The 19,037-nt window shown below is 49.9% G+C and overlaps 1 pseudogene; it reads left to right on the top strand.

Annotated features, from left to right (window-relative positions):
• The first annotated feature begins 465 nt into the window (after positions 1-465).
• Positions 466-18,748, top strand: LOC109749069 (uncharacterized; annotated as a pseudogene).
• Positions 18,749-19,037: the final 289 nt, after the last annotated feature.

Genomic DNA, 19,037 nt, shown 5'->3' with positions numbered 1-19,037 from the left:
GGTATGAGGCCGCCGCAGCCACCTGCCACCAATCCATCTTCAGAGCTGTACTGTTGCATGTATCGTGCCAGGTCTCTCTGCCATCGACGCCACCACGACGCCCGACAACGTCGTTCTCCTGCGCGAGTCCATCCTCCCACAGCGAACTCCGAATCTGCACTGCGCCACGCCGTCAAGATCCTTCGCCATCAGTGTGTAGGATGAATCACCGCTCCACCAAAGAATCCGTCCTCTGGTCCCTCGATCACGTGTGTACCTCCAAAAAAGGACCTCCTTATAGTAAACCGAAAACAACACGTACCGATCGATGGAGTGTTCGTCTCCGGCCACAACTCAGAAACGACCATGGCGGCCGGACTCGATTATATCCCTCCTTGTCCTCCCTTGTATACGCAAAATCGATCGATCCAGCAGGAGCAGGCGCAACAACAAGCAACTAGGAGGACGGAGACGGACGACACGACCATGGCGGCGCCGCAGCCGCAGAAGACGGCGTCGACGCTCAGGTTGGCGATCGCCCGTGGCGCGCACCAGCTCGACATCATCGGGTATAGCACGTGGCGCATGCTCGGTGCCCACAACACAGTTAGGTCCCGCAGCTTTGACGCCGGCGGCTTCGCCTGGGCCCTGGTCTGCTACTTCGTGTCAAATACCACGACAACGCGAGGCGTCACCCTGGCGTCCATAGCCCTGGCCCTGGAGCTGTTGAGGAACGAGACCGACGAGGCGGTCGTCGCCACGGCCAGCATCAGGATTGACGAACCCACCGGCGCCGGCCGCTGGCCCGCAGCCGAGTGGCACAGCGCCGAGCCCCACGTCTTTCCGGCATGGTCCATGAGTGCCGTCGCCTGGGAGCTTGCCGTCCCCGACGCGTTCGTGCAGCACAAGAAGCGCTACGTCATGGACGACTGCCTCACCGTGCACTGCTCCGTCGAGGTCCTCAAGGAGGAGTCCGCGGACGGGGCCACAAGGAAGTACATGGTCGGCATGCCCCCTCCGCCGAGCCTCTCCCACGACATCCACAGGCTACGGCAGGACATGTGGTGGCCTGATGTCACGTTCACCGTCGACGACGCCAAGGTCCAGGCGCACAAGCTCGTGCTCGCCGCCCGGTCACGGGTCTTTGACGCCCAGTTCTTCTACGGCGACAGAGTGAATTGCAAAAAACCATCACATTTGAAGTTGAAGCATCCAATTGCCACCACATTTCTAGCGCGTCCCAAAAATCCACCACTTTACTTGTAAATTTTCTCAATAAAAATAAATGACCGGTTTGCTGCAGTTAACACGATTTCTGACAGGGCTGGCCCACCCGTCAGGTGCCACGTGGGCGAGGCCAGACGGCGAGTGGGTTGACGGCCGTTAGGGCTGTCGGTACAAAACAGAGCCCCCACTCCCCGCCGCTCACACTCCACTCCACTCGCTCACTCTCTCACTCTCACTCCTCTGCTCTGTCCCCTGTTGCTGCCGCCGGAGTTCTTTGCCGCTGCCGGAGGCACGGTTCCCTTCCCGCCATAGAAGATGCCGTCATGGATGGAGAGGAGAGCAGCGAGGAGGAGGAGCTGGTCGGCATGGATCTGGAGCAGCACTGGGTAAGATATCTGCTTTGCACCTAGGGTTAGGGTTAGTGTTCAAGTGTTCTTCGATTTGAGACCATGTTTGGAGCAGTTGCTATCTTTTCTGCGGTTCACTAGTGTGCTACAATGCAGGCGAACCCTGGCACCACTATAGATGCATCCTTCTGTGGTAGAGCTGCAGATGCAAGCATCACATGTAGACTGCACTTGGCCCCATGCATGAAATATGTTGCATTTGAAGGAAAGGACATTGTGAGGAGGTTCTATGGATGTGTTGTTCCTCAGGTCAGTGTTTCCAACGAGGGTTTGTGTTAGTGGTAGTTAGTCTGCAGATTGTTGTAATTGCTGTAAGTAAATTCAGTTAATTTGGACTGTCTGCAGTTGCAAGAATCAAATGTAAGTTAGTCTGCAGTAAATTTGCAGTGTCTGCAGTAAATTTGGTAGTTAGTATGCAGTAAATTTGGACTGTCTGCAGTTGCTGTCAGTAAATTCAGTTAATTGTGTTAGTGGTAGTTAGTCTGCAGTGAATTCAGTAAATTCAGTCAATTTGGACTGTCTGCAGTTGATGAAACATGTTTTTAACAGTGATTTTGCAAGCATCAGTTTCTGTCAGTAAATTAAGTAAATGAAACATGTTTAGGACATTGATTTGAACTTGAAGTTTCCTGAATGTCTATTGTATCTGCAAGTATGACTGAATCACTAGATATCTCATCTATTTTCTTTTTGAAGTTAGCATATTTCTGTTCTGAAAAAGTCGAGGTATTTCGAATCGTTTGTTGACACGGACAAAAGTTTAGATCAGGGAATACCCTAGGTTTCGGCTTTTTCCAGGCCCAGCCCACCAGGGATTTCCAAATCGTTAGCGGCGGGTTGTAATACTTGATGCAGGATGGTATTGACTATGGAGTTGCTCAGTGGGTTGATGCCCCATGGCCTTCTATTCTGCAAAGATGTTTGGAGAAGATATGGGAGATGTTTCATGAGGAGAATCATGGCAGAATGATTGACCATGAGAAGTATAAGAAAGAGTTGGGCAAGGTGAACAAGCAATTGGATAGACTTGGGGATCAGTTCAGTCAGCTGGTTGAGGATGTCACCAAGATGTTTGATTGGGCAGATAAGAACAACAGGGTCATGAGTGATGAAGAGTTCAAGCAGAAGCAGATGGATGTGGACAAGGACATGGAGAAGCTAGCTATCAGCAAGGAGAAGCAGAGTGCTGACTTTGGCAAGATGAAGGAGATGGAGAAGCTGGCTCAGGAGCTGAAGGAGATGAAGTGCATTCTTAGGTCTCAGGGGGAGATCATTAGGAACACAAGGAAGGAGAGGGATGAGATGAAGAAAGAGAGGGACTGGCTGGTAGAGGAGAAGAAGAAGCTGGAGTTTCTGGTGGGTGATCTTATGAAAGCTGGTCATGGCAACAAGGACAAGCTTGCCAAGATCAAGTCAATCCTTGATGAGTGAACAATGATGTTCATCACCTCAGTTATGTTAAGCTAATATGTGGCCTTGGAACAATATAGCTGGCCTTGGGGTTGTATATTTTGGGAATCCCCTAGTTATGTAATGACTGTAATGATTATCTACAAAACTACCTCCAGTTAAGTTATGTAATGTATGTAATGACTAGCTGCAAAACTACCCCAGTTATGTAATCTTGTTAGCTTTCTATAGTAAGAGCTATGATATTATGAATCTGCCACCTAAAACTATCATTTAGGCTTTAGGGTGGCTTGGGCTCTACAAAACCACCCAAAACTATCATTTAGGCTTTTGAGTGGCTTGGGCTCGACAAAGCCACCTAAAACTATCATTTAGGCTTTAGGGTGGCTTGGGCTCGACAAAACCACCCAAACCACCATTTAATCTTCAAGGTGGCTTGGCCTCGACAAAGCCACCTAAACCTATCATTTAGGCTTTAGAGTGGCTTGGGCTCGACAAAACCACCAAAACCACCATTTAATCTTCAAGGTGGCTTGGCCTCGACAAAGCCACCTAAACCTATCATTTAGGCTTTAGAGTGGCTTGGACTCGACAAAACCACCCAAACCACCATTTAATCTTCAAGGTGGCTTGGGCTCGAAAAAGCCAGCTAAAACTATCATTTAGGCTTTTGAGTGGCTTGGGCTCGACAAAACTACCTAAAACTATCATTAGGCTTTTGAGTGGCTTGGGCTCTACAAAGCCAGCTAAAACTATCATTTAGGCTTTTGAGTGGCTTGGGCTCGACAAAACCACCTAAAACTATCATTAGGCTTTTGAGTGGCTTGGGCTCGACAAAACCACCTAAAATATCATTTAGGCTTTAGGGTGACTTGGGCTCGACAAAACCACCCAAACCACCATTTAATCTTCAAGGTGGCTCGGGCTCGACAAAGCCACCTAAACCTATCATTTAGGCTTTAGAGTGGCTTGGGCTCGACAAAACCACCCAAACCACCATTAAATCTTCAAGGTGGCTTCAGCTCGACAAAGCCACCTAAAACTATCATTCAGGCTTTTGAGTGGCTTGGGCTTGACAAAACCACCTAAAACTATCATTTAGGCTTTTGAGTGGCTTGGGCTCGACAAAGCCACCTAAAACTATCATTTAGTCTTCAAGGTGGCTTTGGCTCGACAAAGCCACTAAACCTATCATTTAGGCTTTAGGGTGGCTCGGGCTCGACAAAACCACCACTCCAAACTAACCATCAAATGCCAAAATCTTTTAGAATAGAAAAAGCATCAAATCAAACAAGTAAATTGTTGATGACACAAACATGTTCTCAACCATAAAAGTTCTCATCCATAACAGTTCTCAAACTTAGCATGGTAACACAAGCAAGTTCTCAAGCTAAATACTGATTACACATAGCAGTTCTCAGGCATAGTTTCTGAAATTTAGAAATACTTAAGGCAGGCAGTTCAAAAGACAACAGCCAAATTGTGCTTTGACTAGTTGCCACTGGCATAAAAGTAACCCCTCATCCTGGTGCTCTGGAACCTCTTCCTTTTAGACCCTACTGTTGCTCCCTCCGTTGTAGTTGCAGCCCTAGGTGCCACGTAGGGCCTTCCACCTCTCCTGCTGGCTGCATTGCTTGAACTTGAAGCTCTTGTGGCAGCCTGGGAAGAAGTAGTAGAAGCATCACTGGTGATGATTGCCCTTCTAGAAGCAGCAGTTGTTCTTCTTGGCCTTGTAGAAGCAGCAGGTTGGGCAGGACCAGTAGAAGCAGCAGTTGATTTTCTTCCCCTTGTAGATGTAGCAGGCTGGGAATGACCAGTAGCAGTTGTTCTTCTAACCCTAGTAGTTGCAGCAGGTGGTGCACTGGTTGCAGGCTGTGCAGTAGCAGTAGAACTTCCCCCAGCTCCATGGTAGTGAGTTCTGGTTGTCTAAGAAAGCACACATCATAGCCCAACAATTAGGATGAATCAAATGATTAAAACAATGAAAACTGGTGAGGCTAGTTGTTTGTGCCAATTTCATGGTAATAAGTTGAAAACAATGACAACAGTGTGCATATTCCATACCTTGTGCTTGTCCTTTCTTGCCTGCAGATGAGGCTTCAGGGGCTGAGGGCAGTAGGTGTACCTATGTTTCTGCATCTTGAAGTTGCTACAGGTGATAGTTGCCATCCTTGATGTATCCTTCTTTGTTGGGACCTCAAATTGCCCCTTCCTCCTAGTTGTTTGCTTTCTGCCCTTCTTCTCTTTGAACACTGGTGGATCTATGTCAGCAGTTGGTGTCCTAGGCCAACAGTCAGGCCCTGGTACAGGGTAGATAATGTGCTTGTATGTTTCCTTATACAATGGTTTTTTGAAGAACTCATGCACATAGTCTTCTGGCTGCCCCTTCACTCTTGTAATGGCAGAAACTGCATGGTTACATGGCCAACCACATAGGTCCCATTTCTTGCAGTCACAGGTCCATATCAAGGTTCACACAGTAGGTAGACTCCGCACTAGTGACTTGCCAAATACCAGGACCTGCCATGTATGCAGTGCATTGCCTTCAGTACTTCTTTGACTCCTCCAACTTCTCCATATAAGTGGGTGTTATCTCCCACTTACTCTTCTCTGTCTTCTCTTTAACTGCTTGGTACTTAACCATCAACTTAGTTCTGAATCCATCTACACAGCTCCTTATTGGCTTGTTCCTCACATCTAGTATCATCTTGTTAAATACTTCACTAAGATTGTTAACTACTAGGTCTGTCTTGCATGTGTGATCCATAGCATGCCTTGCCCAGGTCTCTTTAGGGATATCACAAAGCCACTTCCAAGAATCTTCATCCTCCTTTCTCAGTTCATTCATTGCAACCTCAAAACCATTCTTGGTGTATGAATATGCAGCATTGTCCATATGCTTCTTCAACTCCTCACTCTTGAAGCCAGCTGACTGGAAATTTGCATAGATATGTCTAAGACAATATCTTTGAGGTGAGTGTGGGAACACATCTTGAATTGCATTCAACAGCCCCTGTTTAAGTCATTATATAGATTATTAATCATATAACTTCATAATTGCAGCAAGTATTACAAAATATTAATCATATAACTTCATAATGGAAGCAAGTATTAATCATATAACTTCATAATGGCAGCAAGTATAACAAATTATTATTTCTAGAAATTGCTCATTCAATTGTGAAATGAAAAATATACCTTCTGTCTATCAGAGATGATTGTGTATGTGCCCCACTTGTTCCCCTCTCCAATGCAAGCTCTTAATTGGCTAAGAAACCAAGTCCAACTTTCCTTGTCCTCCTTATCAACAATACCAATTGCAATAGGGAATATGTTGTTATTCCCATCCCTACCAGTGGCAGCAAGTATCTGTTGCCCAGTAGAAAGCTTGATAAAGCAACCATCTAAACCTGTATTAAAGCATTGGGTAGTGAAATGAGGGCATTATTAAGTACAAGATATGGGCAATGAATTGGAGTAATTTAGAATGCATATAATACCTATAAAGGGCCTACACCCATTCAAGAAACCTTCTTTTGAAGCATTCTGACAGTAGAACATGTAGTGGAACCTAGGATTTGGGCTAGGATGGAGCTCAAGCTCTCTGGTAGTCACAATGCATCTGCTCCCAGGGTTGGTATCAAGCACAGCTTGAAGATAATCCCTAAACCTTGTGTATTGTCCCTTCATGTCACCTTCCACCACTTCAATGGCCAATGACCTTGCCCTGTAGGCCTTGGTCTTTGGCACTTCCAGCCCATACTTAGTCTTTGTTCTTTTTGAAATTGCATCAACACTAGCCCTTGGATTATCTCTCAGTTGCTGCTCACATGTTCTGGTCATCCAGTCAACTATCACTTTGGTTTTTTCTCCATGTGCACCACAAGTGTGCAACAACTTCATCTTCTTGATGTAGAATGTCTTCTCATGAGCAATTGTGGATGCAGTCATGAAAAAAGGACACCCATTGTCCCTTTCTTTGCAATGCACAATGATCCTATCCTTGCAGTTCCTATGGTACTGGAAATTTTTAAGGATTCTGATATGAAAATTCCTAAGTGCTCTTCTAAACTGATACACATCAGTGAAGCACATACTCAAGAAAAGTTGGTCATGAGCATCTGGCTTGCTCTCATCATACCAGATCCTAGTCCTGGCCCTCTTGGCTTGACTCTTCCTTCCACAAGGCAGTGGTAGACCTGACTCATCATCTGAATCACTAATGCCATAGTCCCCAGGGAAACAAGCAGAATCATCAGATGGAATGAAATCAGGAATTACCTCAATGTCAGCTTCATGGTGTGATCTTGTAGTGGGGCCTGCTTTGCCTACTTTCTTGAATGTTTGAGGAAGAGGTGTCTCAGGTTCTGTGTCTGAGTCCTCTGCCTCTGGACACATCTCTTCCACTTCTATGTCTCCTTCAAAGTGAAGCATAGGATCCTCTCTCTGTTTCCTTTTCTGCTTCAGCTTCTCAATGATTTCATCTTCCTCCTCATTACCTATGTCATGCTCTTCCTCCTCAATGATTTCATCTTCCTTCTCAATGATTTCATCTTCCTCCTCACAGCAGTTCAAATCAACAAACACTTCATCATCAGAGGGGCCAACATCTTCCTGTAATTTCTCTTTGCCCTTTGCTTTCTTCAAATTCATGCTCTGTTGTGTGTTAATATATGCAGACTCTCCACCTGGCTCTACAACAGCAATAGGCACAGCATAGAGCTCTTCAACTGTGTCTTCAACAGCAATAGGGAACAATACTCCTGCCTCATCAATAGAAATAATGTTGGAATCCCCCACATTACTTATAGGCACTTGTTCCTCCACAATATTTGACCTGTTAAACTCTCCTGGATTAGGCTCATTATCCTTAATTACAGTTATGTTGAGCACCTTCTACTCAGCATAATAGTCTAGCATCTCTTCCACACTATCTTCACTGTCAATAACCTGCATTCCTGCTGCCCCCTTTCCTTCTTCTTTCATATAGAACATGTAGTCAGCTTCAGTATATCCCTCTTCAGTCTCTAGCAGTGCTAACATGTTAATATAAGTAATTTCTGACAGAGAAATGGTCCTCTCCAAGTTGACTCTCCCTTGAAAATGGTACCTTATTTCCCATATCTCATCATCCAAACTACAGAAAATTGAGGAGAATTAGTGCTTGATTGATTCTGTTTTAATAATGTAACATGTTATTCAGACAAGATATTAGCACTATCTTCACTGTCAATAAGGACTAAACAAAGCATTCATGCATAAAACCATAAACCCAGAGCTGTATTTCCTACTGAAACATGTTATACAGAAAAGATATTAACTATATCAGCTACAACACTTGAGTAAACAAACAATAATCTTCAGTAAACAAAGCCCTAAAATCAAACTGCCCTAAAATCTCCTAAAATCTAACAACCCTAAAATTTCCTCAAATCTAACAGCCCATTAACAACCCTACTATAACATGATAGGTTTATATGCAATCTAACAACCCTAAAATTTCCAATGAATCCAATGAAGAGAGGGGTGGAGGGGGAAGAAATCTTACCACACGCCGCCGAACCCTGAAGCCCACGGATGGCCTTCTCCCATGCCTGAAGCCCTGATCTTGCGTGCTAGGCCCGCCGCCGCACGACGCTCTATGTCCCACTCCGGCGGCGAGGGGGGCGAAGGGGATCACTCCGGTGAAGGAGCCCGCTGCGTCGGCAAGCTACTGCTGCCGAACCAGTTGTCCACCTCCGAGAACCCATCACCATCGCCTCCAGTCCCTCCGCCGCCGCCGCTAGGTTTAGCCGCCGCCGCTAGGTTTAGCCGCCGCCGCCATCGCAAGACAGAGAGAGAGACGGGGGAAAGAGGGGAGAATGGGCCAAGCAGTCAGAGCCGTGAGCGCTTTGACCACGCGCGTGCCCTAACGGCCGTCAACCCACTCGCCGTCTGGCGTCCCCACGTGGCACCTGACGGGTGGGCCAGCCCTGTCAGAAATCGTGTGAACTGCGGCAAACTGGTCATTTGTTTTTATTGAGAAAATTTACAAGTAAAGTGGTGGATTTTTGGGACGCGCTAGAAATGTGGTGGCAATTGGATGCTTCAACTTCAAATGTGGTGGTTTTTTGCAATTCACTCGCGGCGACATGAAGGAAAAAAACATGCGGCACATAAAGATCGATGACATGAGCGCACCGACGTCCAGGGCCATGCTCCACTTACACCGACAAGCTGCCGGAACCAAAGGAAGCTGGAGCCATGGCGCGTGACCTCCTCGTGGCCGCGGATCTGTACGACCTCGATAGGATGAGGCTCATGTGTGAGAACATACTCTCTGGGAGCATTGGCATCTCCAACGTCATGTCGACGCTGATGTTGGTGCACGGCCGACACAGCTGCCGGCAACTCGAGGCCTCTTGCGTTGAGTTCATAGCGTCCGACCCGGACGTGTACGATGCTGTGCAAGCCACCGAGGAGTACAAGGAACTCGAAAAGACGTGCCCCACTTTTATTAACGAGATCATCAAGAAAGTTGCCACGCGCGCGGTGGCCGGCAACAGATCTCCGACACCTACTTCTTCCACCGGCGGTGGTGGTGGCGGTGGCAGAGGAGAGATCACGTCGAGGTATAACCCATCGGCGGTGATGATCGGCATACATGAGTTCAGGATCGAAAGCTTGAGCGCCGTGAGGAAGACTCACGGCCCTAGAGAACGCATCCGATCTGACACCTTCGAAGTGGGGGGCTACGAGTGGGCCATAGATGTGTTCCCGTCTGGATATAGAGAGGACACGGCCGAGTATATTGGCCTCCTGCTGACACCCATGACTAATGATGATGCCAATATCAAAGTCTTGTTGAGTTTCATGCTCGATGACCCCGTCTGCATGTCACCGGGGTTGCACCATAGCATTACACACGTCTATGCTGGCCGGCGTCGACAGTTGCAGTACCTTGGGTGGATAAAGTTCATCACCGTGGAATCTGCCAACTCACGCTATGTGGCGCATGATGGCTCGTTCACCGTAAGATGCCGACTTGAGGTAACCACGGCGTCCTGCACTAGCATCACCACTGCAGGAAACACCGAGATTCCTGTGCCCGTGCCCGTGCCGCCATCCAACCTGGCCTGGCACCTCGAGCAATTGTTTTTTTTTTCGAAAAGGAGGGACTCCCCGGCCTCTGCATCAGAACGATGCATACGGCCACATTAATAAATAAGTAAAAAGGTTCAACAAGATCTTAAAGTCTGGAAACAAAAAAAAATAAAGGCGAACTCACAAAGAGCCTCAACGCCGCAAAAAAAAGGCCATAGAGCCACAACCGGCTGGCAAAACAAAGATAGGTAAACTAATCGCCTATCCTATTACATGGCCGCCATCCAAACCGGTTGAAGATATCCCGCGCTACCATCTCCCACCGGACAGATCCAGTAACCAAACGTTCCCTGGCCTCCATCGGAGTGAGTAAGGACCACATACGGAGCAGCGCCGTAGCTCGGAATAAAACCTGCAAAAGATGAATAGTTGTTGTTCTGTTAAAAGTCAAATCATTTCTGCAGTTCCAAATTGCCCATAACAATGCACATACTCCTACACGAATATGTCTAGCTGTGTCGGCTCAATCCCGTCAAGCCACGTTCCAAATAACGTACCCACCGAATTCGGAGGAGTGATGTTAAAGGCAATTTGCACAGTGCGCCACAAAACTCTTGCCAGCGGGCACTCAAAGAAGAGGTGCTTAATGGTCTCGTCCCGATCACAGAAACTGCACCTAGTAGATCCTGTCCAATTGCGCTTAACCAAGTTGTCCTTTGTTAAAATGACTTGTTTATGTACAAACCACATAAACACTTTGATCTTCAAAGGAACTTTTACTTTCCAAACATATTTGGATCTAGGAATGACACTGGAGTTAATGACGTCGATGTACATCGACTTGACCGTAAATTCTCCAGACCTAGTAATTTTCCAACACAACTGATCGGGCTGATGAGCTAGCTGAACCTCCATCAGTCTACTCACCAAATGGAGCCAAGCTTCCCATCGATCACCAACAAGCACCCTCCGAAACTAGATATTAAGGGGAATGGACTGCATAATCGTTGCAACTAACGCTTCACGTCGTTGAACAATACGATACAGGGACGGGTACTGGAGGGCCAGTGGCGTATCACCAAGCCAAGTATCCTCCCAGAAACGGGTATTGTTGCCATCACCGACAATAAACATTGTTCTATTAAAGAAGGCTATCTTAACTCTCATAAGACCCTTCCAAAATGGCGAATCAGTTGGCCTCACTGTCACCTGAGACAAAGTTTTGGACTGCAGATACTTGTTACGGAGAATCTGCGCCCAAGTTGCGTCAGTCTCAACAGATAACTTATACAGCCACTTACTGAGAAGGCATCTGTTCTTGACCTCAAGATTCTCAATACCCAGACCCCCTTGGTCCTTTGGTCTACAGATTACATCCCACTTGGCTAGTCGGTACTTTCTCTTTAGTTCATCACTCTGCCAAAAAAATCTTGATCGGTAGAAGTCCAGCCTTTTCCTAACCCCAACTGGAACTTCAAAAAAAGATAGTAGGAACATCGGCATACTCGTGAGCACCGAATTGATAAGGATCAATCGGCCTCCATAAGACATAAGTTTGCCCTTCCAGCAACTAAGTTTCTTCTCAAACCGATCCTCGATGCATTTCCACTCTTTGTTTGAGAGCTTGCGATGGTGAATGGGTATACCAAGGTAAGTAAAAGGTAAGGCCCCTAATTCACATCCAAACAATTGCCTATAAGCCTCTTGTTCCTCCTTGGCTCTACCAAAGCAGAACAGCTCGCTTTTATGAAAGTTAATCTTTAATCCTGATAATTGTTCGAATAAGCATAGCAGCAGCTTCATATTTCTCGCCTTTGCCAAGTCATGCTCCATGAAGATAATTGTATCATCAGCCTACTGTAAAATGGATATGCCCCCATCGACTAGGTGGGGCACCAAGCCACCCACCTGGCCGGTCTCCTTTGCCGTACCTATGAGAATTGCCAACATGTCAACCACAATATTGAACAAAATAGGGGACATTGGATCACCTTGCCTTAGACCTTTGTGTGTCTGGAAATAATGACCTATATCATCATTCACTTTAATTCCAACACTCCCTTTTTGCGTGAAGGATTCTACCTGGTGCCGCCAAGCTTCATCAAAACCCTTCATGCGTAAAGCCTGTTGCAGGAAGGGCCATTTGACCCTGTCGTACGCTTTCTCGAAATCCACTTTGAAAATAACCCCATCCAACTTTTTCGTGTGGATCTCATGGAGCGTTTCATGAAGGACCACAACCCCTTCAAGGATGTTCCTGTCCGGCATGAAAGCAGATTGGGTAGGCTGCACCACAGCATGCGCAATCTGTGTGAGCCTATTAGTGCCGACCTTGGTAAAGATTTTGAAACTTACATTAAGAAGACAGATGGGACTGAATTGCTCAATTCTCACAGCCTCTGTTTTCTTAGGAAGAAGGGTTATCGTTCCAAAATTCAGCTGAAAAAGCTGAAGCTGCCCAGAAAAGAGATCATTGAACATAGGCAACAGATCCCCTTTAATAATATGCCAGCACTTCTTATAAAACTCGGCAGGAAAACCATCGCGTCCCGGCGCCTTGTTATTTTTCATTTGCGAAATGGCCTCAAAAACCTCTTTCTTAGAAAAAGGAGCCGCAAGAATATCATTCTCCACCTCAGTGAGTTGAGGAACATCCTCAACCCGGGACTCATCCAGAGACACATAGTTATCCTCTGGAGGACCAAATAACTGCTTGTAATACTCTGTAATATACAACTTTAGGTTCTCCTGTCCTAAGATTGCTCCTTCATCTTGCTCAAGCTGAAAGATCCTCTTCTTTCTATGTTTAACATTAGCAATCATATGAAAGAATTGGGTGTTCGCATCCCCCTGGACTACTCACCGGACCTTGGCCCGCGACGCCCAATTCAATTCCTCTTCTCGAAGAAGTTCTTTCAGCCTCATCTCCGCATCAAGCTTGGCATGAAGCTCCGCGGCCGGCAGCACCGTGGTTTCTGCTTTTACATCTAGGGACTGAATAAGGAAAGGAGCCTTTCCTTTTCGACCTTATAAATCACGCTAAGATGCTTAGCTCACCCACGCAGAAAACTTCGCAAATGTCTAATCTTATTCTGCCAGCGCTGAAGCGCAGTCTTCCCTCCTGCATCCTTAGCCCATTCTCTGGCTATGAGATCAAAGAAACCTTCTCGCTCAAACCAAGCCAGCTCAAAGGAGAAAGAGTTTTTGTTACCCAGATGGGTGGCCTCACCAGAGTCCACGAGTAATGGTGTGTGATCAGAAATTCCACGTGACAAAGCCTGAACTGTGACTAGCGGAAACTTCTGTTCCCAATCAACAGAAGCCAACACTCAATCCAACTTCTCATATGTCGGATTTGGCAGCGCATTAGCCCATGTGAATTTTCTACCCGAGAGCTCAATTTCTCTCAGGTCAAGACTTTCAATGATGGTATTAAACATGAACGACCATCTGCCGTCAAAATTATCATTATTCTTATCCTCACGCCTCCTAATGATATTGAAATCACCCCCCACCAGGATAGGGAGCTGCTCGGACCCGCAGATCCTAACAAGATCTGCCAAAAACTCGGGCTTGAGTTCGGGCTGTGCAGCACCATATACCACAACCAAAGCCCAATTAAACCCATCATCCTTCGAACGCACCCGAAACTTGACTGCAAAATCACCCATAACCACACTTCGAACCTCAAGCGCATCGCATCGAACGCCGAGTAAGATCCCACCCGATCTTCCTCTCGGAGGCAAGCAATGCCAGTCAAAATCAATACCTCCTGACAACGTATTTAGAAATTGAGGCGCAAAATTATCTCTACCTGTCTCCGATAGAGCGATAAAGTCTAATCGATGCTCGACAGACGCCTCAGCAAGAAACCGTCTTTTAGCCAAGTCCTTTAGACCTCTGCTATTCCAAAAGATGCCTTTCATAGATCATCATGGAATTTTTTAGCAGTGCGCATCCTAGCACTCCTACGCACTGCGGACACCAGGTACACATGCCGTTTCCACTTGCGTTTAGAGACATTTTGACTCTGCAACCGGTCGTCACAACCAGTCTCAGAAGGTCCAGCCATAACCAGCTCAGAAGAATCATCCTCTTCTTCCGCCTCAGGAATGGTGGGAATAAGATCCGCACAAAAGTTGTCAAGAGCCCTGACCCCCAACGCATCAACCTCAGAATCACTCATGGGTTTAACGGCCGCTAAATGACGAATCATCTCTAAGGCCCGCTCAGCCTCTAGATCGAGAAGATCATTAACAGAATTAGAGATCTCAGTAACATTACTACCCAGTGAAACTCCTAATTGGTTCGCATTTTCAATAATCTCATCATTAGAAAAATGCAGAATAGAATTAGAAGTATTAACCAACATACCGGCAGTGACCTCAATGTCACGGAGCTTAGCCGCCCTCATGGCGCACCGCTGCTTAATGTCGTCCACATCCGGCTGAGTCTGGAGACGGCCACTCACCCGTCGCCCCTCAGACATCGGATCCGGGATCCCACCGAACGCAATCACCTCCTCCCGAGAGATCCTGGTCGGGGTAAGGCCTCCTGCCTCACCCCAACCGCCAGGCCGGTCCGTCTGCACGGACTGGCTCTCCCCACAGGACAGCACCGGTGGCGAACGGGGGGAAGGGAGTGCAAGGGTCGCCTGCCCTGACGCCCCCCCAGCACCGCAGAGGCCACCAACATAGGCGCCTTAGGAGAAGGAGGCCCCGAGGCCACCTGCCCCGAGCCCCCCCCCCCAAAGGCACCGACGCCACCAGCAGAGAGGAACAGGCGACGGGAGAGGAGGTATCCGTGGCCACCTGCCCCAGACCCCCTCCCAACGCAGAGAAGGACACGGGAGCCACCTGCCCCGAGTCCCCTACCTCAGCCGGAGAAGAGCGACCCGAGGCCGCCTGCCCCGGGGTCCCTCCCGACAACCCATCCACAAACACTGGCGCCATGCCCTGAGGATGGACAACGTGCTGAGCAGGAGAGAGAGTGGCCACCTGCCGACTCACCTCCACCTCTCCGCTACCCGAGATCAACGAAACCTCAGTAACCACAGGCATAGAACAGTCAGTATCCTCAAACCCCAAAGCAGGCAACGCGAGCTCAAAAGCCTTGTCGGACTCAACCCGATCACTCCACAGCCTCGGGGGTGCAGAAGCGGGTTCGAAGGACCCAAATCTCAGTGACGTCACAGGCAGCGAGGAGGGTGGATCCGCTCCCTCCTCGGTCATCGCAGTCTCGGACCCCGGTCCCTTGGACATCGGTCGTCCAGAATCCTCGACCGGTGGCTCCATCGCTCCTGCGCTGCCGTCACCCTCGTGCATATCCACATCAGACCCGTGAGCCGCCGCAACCAAAAGGCTCTCATCCTCAAACTCAATAACCAGATCATAGATCCTGCCTCGATAAGCCCACTTAACCACTTCCGGCACATACTCAATGTTCAAAATACTAACCAAAACCCGAGCAATCCCGTGAGCTCTGGTGAACGCCATATCCACTCGCTCAGGCTTCCCAATCAAAATACCCAAGCTGGCCACAACCCGAGCATCCTGCAAAGGCTTGGATGGGGCCCCGGAGAAACGCAACCACACCTGAGTAAGCGGCGTACCCTGAGGCTCCACCAGCTTCCACTCGTGGAACTCAAGGATGCCATCAGTTCCCGGTACATTACACATCCCAAAACTCAGCAACCTCTGTAGGTCCTCAACCGAAGGAAACTCAACTCTGAACATCTTATCAGCGAGACTGAGGAGGTCCCACTGGAAGTCCCCAGGGGCAAGCTCCCGAAGCCTCTGCACGATCTGCGTCTCAGAGACCTCCCCTCTGGCGACCTTAACAATCCCCGTAGTCATGCTCGGGGTCTCATCAGTAACCTCTCGCTCATTCGGAGACTCAAAAACCGTGAGCTCAGCACAGTAAACGCCATACATCATGACGGTGCCTGCTCTCGCAGAATCGTGCAGTCCCCAGAATCGTGTGCCGGCTTGCCGCAGGTATCACATAGCCGAGCCACACACTCCGCAATGAAGTGGCCCTTGTCGCCACAGCGATAGCAAAGCATCTTTTCCTTCTTACGCGCCCATTTGGACGCCCTATCTGACTCAGCCCTTTCCATCGTATCCGCAGACACATCAGTCATAACCTCATTCTCAGGGACCTGAACAGTAGCAAGAGCTGTCACCACCTCCATAGCGTGACCGGTCAGAACTGGCTCCTTGGCAGCCCCGCTATCTGTCCCCTGCTCGACAACAACAGGAGGGGGTGGTTGACAAGGACGGTATCGGCCTCCTCGGCCGCCCCGACCCCCCCCCGATGGCCACGGTAACCACCACACGGCCGATTATCTGGACCAGACGGCCCCTCAACGAAGCCACCAGACGGACCCAAGAACGGCCTCTCAGCTGTACCGTCGCTTTGCCAAGCGTAACCTCGACCTCCACCCGTTGACGAAGAACCGCGGTGTTGTCCAGCCCCGTAGACATCGTATCCGTCATCCCCCCATTGACCCCGGGGCACAGCCACAGAGCCACCACCGTTGAACTGCGGCGGCGGAGACGGGCGAGCAACGACGTGGGGTGGAGGGGCGGGTCTGGGCAGCGGACCCGACGACACCGGCGCCTTCGGAGGAGCAGCCCCCCGGCCCGCAGCGGCCAGCAAAGCCCCGCCGGCGGCCACCGGCCGAGGACCGAAAGTCGGCCCGCCTCGCCCGCCCGCCGACAAGATGGGAGCCAGCGGCTTCCCGGCGGGTGCCACACCAAGACCACCTGCCCCGCGTCCCGCCACGGCCTTGGGGGGCGCCACTCCGCCCCGCCCAGCCCCAGGCGCCGGCGCCGGCGGCACGCCCCGGCCAATTCCTTGGCCCGGCGGCGGCGGCACAAAAGCCCTCGCAGACCCGCTAGGTGCAGGCGGCCTCTTGCCCGGAGGAGGCGCACCGCCAGGAGCGGCCATCGCGCGGAATGGAGGGATGCGGCGAGCCCGGCCCGGCCCCGCAGAACGGCGATGCGGCACCCGACGCAGCAAAACCCTAGGTCTCGTCGTGCGCGGCGAAGGGGTGGGAGACGACGAACGTAGCGTGCATGCGCCCCCCTCAAGAGTATTGATTGGAATCGACTCCGGCTGGGCCTCATACCCACCGGAACTCGGCCCAATAATACCACACGGCCCAACATCTTGCGGCTCGACACGGCCCAGCAAAAAATTCAAACGCACCCTTCGAGCGTCTCGGATCGGGATCGCCGTGACCGGCTGCGACGCAGCCGCGGTCACCTCCGGCGCCGATCGAGAGCTCGTCCGGTGAGCAGCCTTCCGTCCCGGCGGCTGTTTAGAAGCTGCCACACCATGCTTCTTTTTCTTCCGCGTAACTCTCGTCCAACCATCCGAAGAGAAATAATCCGACAAAGTATGAGGCGGCAAACATACCTTGGGAATAGGTCCTTTCCACGGCTTGATCTTCATCGACAAGGATTTACCGTGTCCCTCCGTTTTTTGATCGAGAACCTTCTTGTCCTGGTGCCCCTTAGCCGGATCTCGTACCAAGCCCGAATCATACCGATGCATGATCGCGTTGGGCTCGGTCTCGTCAGACAAGATGTATCCGCCCCCAAACCGTCCTCCGATGTTTGGCTTAGGTACTGCACTCTCGGAGTCCGACGCGAGATCGACTAATTCAATCGACTCCTCCTCAAGCAAACTCTCCTGCACACACTCGCGAACGACAATTTGAAAATTATCAATAGCAAAACACGCACCTGCTTGGATCTGTTCATCCACATCCAAATAGCGTCCCGCGAGAATGTCATGATCTCGATCTCGAACTGTCGTCCATCTAGATGCCGCATGATAGTAGAGGAACCCATCTCTACCCGATCCAATCTGTGGTCATCGATGAAATGGATCCTTCATCTGACAGGGACCAAGTGAGGATCAACCTGAATCAGATCCGTCATCCGATCCGGCCGGCCCCCCCTGAATTGCTAGCGCCGGTGGCGGCGGAACCACGGCCTCTAGTACCGGCGGCGGTGGATCTGGAGGTGGCCGATCGGCGGTTAGACGTTCGAATCCTGGCGCGTCGGCCGGCGGTGGCGGGGCGGCCGCCGGGACGCCGCCCGGCTCCGCCTCGAGATCCATGTGTGTTCGGTTAAACAAGTTCTGCCATTGCGAGGGAGCACGGATGGGACGTGATGTTTCTAGTTGAGGAGAGCGAGATCCGAGCGCACATGCTCGTGATTGCCACACGCGCGCCGGTGCTCCATGAGGTGGTGGGATCGTCGACCGGCACGGACCATGTAAGAATCAATGGAATGAGATTCATGATTTTCAAGGTCATGCTCCACTTCATCTACACCGATGAGTTGCCTCGCGTCGACGACCTAGTGTGTTCCCTTCCGCTAGACAGAGATCCCAGGACGCCGGTGGTCGGAGAGATGCTGGCAGCGGCGTGTCGATTCCGGCTGGACAGGATGAGGCGGTTGTGCGAGAACCTGCTCGCGGAGAATATCACGACGGCGAATGCGCTGGCAACGCTGAGGCTGGCAGGGCGACTTGGTTGCACGGAGCTAGAAGGCTATTGCATCGAGTACATCTCGCTGCCACACGTTGTCGACGACGTGATGAAAACTCTCAAGACCATTGTACTATGAAACAAACATTATGAAGACGAACATGTACATGTAAATTTGTAGCACATATAGAGTGTAGACAATATTACTACGGAAGCGGTTATTCTGCACCCGAGCACAGGTGCAATCGGTATCTGGGCGGCTCGTTTTGTCATTTGGATGCGCCGCATTAAATTATAAACCAGTCAGTGGTTCGTTTTTAAATCAAGTGGGGAGGAAATACAGTAGACGGCGGGGGCATACGGGTTGCCGGTCACGGCGCGTGCAGATGCCGCTGTGACGGAAGGAGAGCAGAGCCATGTCTCGGGAC

Source organism: Aegilops tauschii, chromosome 7, assembly GCF_002575655.3.
Source record: "Aegilops tauschii subsp. strangulata cultivar AL8/78 chromosome 7, Aet v6.0, whole genome shotgun sequence".
Lineage (NCBI taxonomy): Eukaryota > Viridiplantae > Streptophyta > Magnoliopsida > Poales > Poaceae > Aegilops > Aegilops tauschii.
The sequence above is the reverse complement of the archived record's forward strand: the minus strand, read 5'-3'. Positions and strand labels throughout refer to the sequence as shown.